The 3,632-nt window shown below is 37.1% G+C and overlaps 1 long non-coding RNA gene across 1 annotated transcript; it reads left to right on the plus strand.

Moving 5' to 3' along the window:
- Positions 1-316: 316 nt before the first annotated feature.
- LOC149199575 (uncharacterized) lies at positions 317-1,378 on the plus strand. The gene is made up of 2 exons (XR_016253294.1): positions 317-490; positions 880-1,378. It is a non-coding gene; the product is annotated as an uncharacterized LOC149199575 (long non-coding RNA).
- The last annotated feature ends 2,254 nt before the right edge of the window (positions 1,379-3,632 follow it).

Genomic DNA, 3,632 nt, shown 5'->3' on the forward strand with positions numbered 1-3,632 from the left:
GAAAGAGGGCAACGATGAATGAAAGGTGAGAAGCGCAGCTTCCCTGTCCTGTCTCTGATAAAAGAGGGTAACCATGAAAGAAGTATTTTATGTGTTAAATTTGTACTAGACAGCGATGTTGAGGGCGAATTTCTGATGAGATTTTCCAATGAAGCCTCTGGATGGCCTCCCGGCTTCCGGATTTAATTGTGTGGTGGCCTCGCTAACTGGTCTGGTGGTTCGATTCTACCTCTCTTTGCTTCCTCCCATGGTGAAGAAGCTGGCTGGGGTTTTGAATTTTCCACGGGAAATGTAAGAAAATGCCATGGCTGGGGTTTTGAATTTTCCACGGGAAATGTAAGAAAATGCCATGTGTGGAGGAGGAATTCATGTCAGATATCCACTGTGAAATCAGAGCGGAAGAATTGAGAAAATATGGAAGGCATTAAGAAGCGATTTCCGAAGCAGAGGAGTTATTTTGACTAAATTCTTTACAATATAATTTGGTGGGGTAAGGGAATGCTTTTTTTCTTCTCGAATGCTGTTTGATGTAATGGAGGAAGCGAGTTGTGCTGTCATTTAATCTAATATTTGCATTTCTTTCTTTTCCATTTCTGCTCCCTTGGTGGTAACATATATGGTATGGTATGACGATAGCTCAATTTTTTTCTATAATTGTATGGTTTATTCTGAAATTTTTAGATTTCTCACTTTAATTAATTACTTATATTAATATGAATTAAGTTAATTAAACTGAATTAAATTTACTGGAGGATGGATATCATTTCCTATGTCGATGTTTTTTTATTTAATTTCCTAGAGGTGTAATTTGAATAATTTTAATGTTTTTTCATTTAATTTCTTCACGGTGTAATTTGAATATTTATTGTATTATTACAGGTTATCCGTCTATGGAAAAATAGCATAGGGTGCTAGATTGAGATGGGAAGATTGGAGATCTTTTGGAACTTTTAAGAAAGAAAGTAGTAGGGTTGCTGGAAATGAGAGTAGATTGAGAAGAGATGCGACGGGCATATAGACGTCCGTGAACCTACATACAGCTCTGCTTATTCTCCTTCGGCTTCTCTGTCTCTGTTCTGGTTTTTGTGTGTGCTCGTGTGTTCTGGAAGCGCTTCCATTGTGTTCTGTTGTCTCGTTATTTCTCTGTTTCATGTTATATGTCGTATGTGTGTTATATATGTTATGTGTGTTACGTGTGTTGTCTCGTAGTTTCTCTGTTTCATGTTATATGAGGAAAGTAGCAGAGTGCTATGATGAAAGTTGTAGAGGATGGAGGGTGAACGGGTTGGAATCTGTGAAAAAAACGGAGCTTAAGATGCATGCCGTTTTACTGTAGACTATTTAAAGCTTTGTAGTTATTTGATTTTTAAGGTGTACCTCTTTGCATCCAATGTACAATGCTACAGGTTTTCAGTTTTGTTTAATTTATTTCCTTTGCTTTGATGCAAGTAAATTGTAATTTATAATTAGATCACTCACGACTTTAAAAATTTGCCAAAAATCACCAGTTCAAATTGAACATCCTTAAATTTGTTACATCCAGAGTACTTGGAGCACTGACTTATCATATGTATGCAGCTTATGGAGGATTTTCTTTGTTAATCTAGGTTTTAATTTAGGATGTCTTGAAGCATGCAACATAAGTGGTTCTGAGCATTTCTATAATCTTCATTTACAATCAAAATGGCAAACAGAAGATAATCTTCATTTACAGTCAAAATGGCAAACAGAAGTTGGCAAGTATTGCAAGAGTCAAATTCTTTTTATTATTTCTTTTGTGAGATTCTGGGTTGTATTGTTTTTATTTTTATCTAATAGCCATTTTATTCTAATTCATTGGTGCTCATTTTTCATGGGCCTTAGATGTTACCAAGAATATAGATGTCCTATTGCTGTTAATGAAGTCTTCATGCCTTCACAAAACTTTGTGCATTTACGGAACTTCCTGGTAATCCATATCCCGAAGCTCCCAGAATTTCCCTAATGGAGTATACATGGCAAACATCCAAAAGGAATCCCTTGAGCAAACAAATATAAAAGGATAAGTCAAAGTCTTCCAGGCTTGAGTAAGAGACAAGCCCAAATTTCTCTAATTGCCAGACCGAGTACCACTCTGAGGAAAGCCAGAATTGCCCAAAAAACACCTTCAAAATCCAAAGTTGAGAATGTAAAACAACCCACAGAAGCAGACTAACAAAAATCAAAAGGATGTGATACCCAAACTCCCATCTACAAGCCTAAACATAAAGATATGATAGGTCACTAGGTTAGACTTAGGAATATACAGTATTAAATAATTGTTTTTTTGGCTGATGTGTTCTAACTTTTTCTACATGATAATGCAGAACAAATTATAAGGAACCACGAGGTTCCTATAATGTGGTCACCAAATAGAATTGCAGGTTTTAACTTTTATGGCACTGTTGGAGTTTGCATAGCAATAAAGAGTGAGAGAGATTTGTTATCATGTGGCATACCAGATTTTGACAGTGTACTAAATCCCCATGGATATGTACTACCTTTCAATGAAGGTTATATAAAGGCAATGTCTATGAGTGTACCAGATGCCCCTGTGTACTTTCCACAAGCTTTCAGTTTTCATACGTACCCAACACATACATTGAAGCAGGGACTTATTAGTCAAAGGACTTGGGACTACATGGTGCCACCAGGAAGCAGTGTTCAGAATGTACCTTTTAAACTGCAACCTCAAGGGAATGCCCCGGAACTGCAACTACCTTTCAAACTGCATCCTCAAGGGAATGCCTAGGAACTTCAACTCCAAGATTTTCAGTACTTCGTTGTGATTGATTTTGAGGCAACTTGTGACGTGGGCACACGTCTTAGTCCACAAGAGATAGTGTTTTTTTTATTTATCTCATATCTGGTTCTTATTTGTGGCGATTTCCTTTCCATTTATGCAGATTATGAACAATGGAAAAGAGGGGTCGCGCCCTCCATTTCCATCCACTTCTTTTCATGATCATTCCAAGATGGAGAAAAAGGAATGTTTTGATAATTGCAAGATCCATTACCGTTTCGTCTCAAACAATCTTCAGACATTCTCAATGTAAGAGAATACTTATCGTTATACTTGAAGAAGTGTATTGAATGACCACTGACCCAGGACCGACGAGGATATGACAAAGATGAATCCTAGTATCCATATCAAGAGTCGAGGAGTGTTTCTGATGAAGACGTTATTTGCCCTTAAAGGAATTGGTGACTGGAAATAGGTCTATAACTCTATTACAACTTTGTCATGTCAATTAAGCTGATTGGATCCATGCCTTCTTTACTTGAAAGGTGATGGGTGGTAAGGTGGACATTTATCTGAAATGAAATTTTATTAGCATCCACGGAAATCCCTGAACATCTACACGAGGACTAAAGCAATCACAGTTTTACGAAGAATTTATCTCCCCTTTAACTCCAATCTATAAGGGATCTAAAAGTATATCCGGTTACACTGTATATATTCCGTGTCTAAACCGTCTAAACATGTTCTCTGATATTGCAAGACATCTTTCATGTAGATGGCAACTTGCTTGGCAGAGAAGCAAAGCAAACTCTGTATAGTCTTCACATCTCACTTTATTAAGCGTTTTTCTCTTATCTGGTCGTCTCTTGCA

The sequence above is a fragment of the Pinus tabuliformis genome, chromosome 2_1 (assembly GCF_031772625.1).
Source record: "Pinus tabuliformis cultivar Carrire ecotype Pingquan chromosome 2_1, CPIR1, whole genome shotgun sequence".
NCBI classification, from domain to species: domain Eukaryota; kingdom Viridiplantae; phylum Streptophyta; class Pinopsida; order Pinales; family Pinaceae; genus Pinus; species Pinus tabuliformis.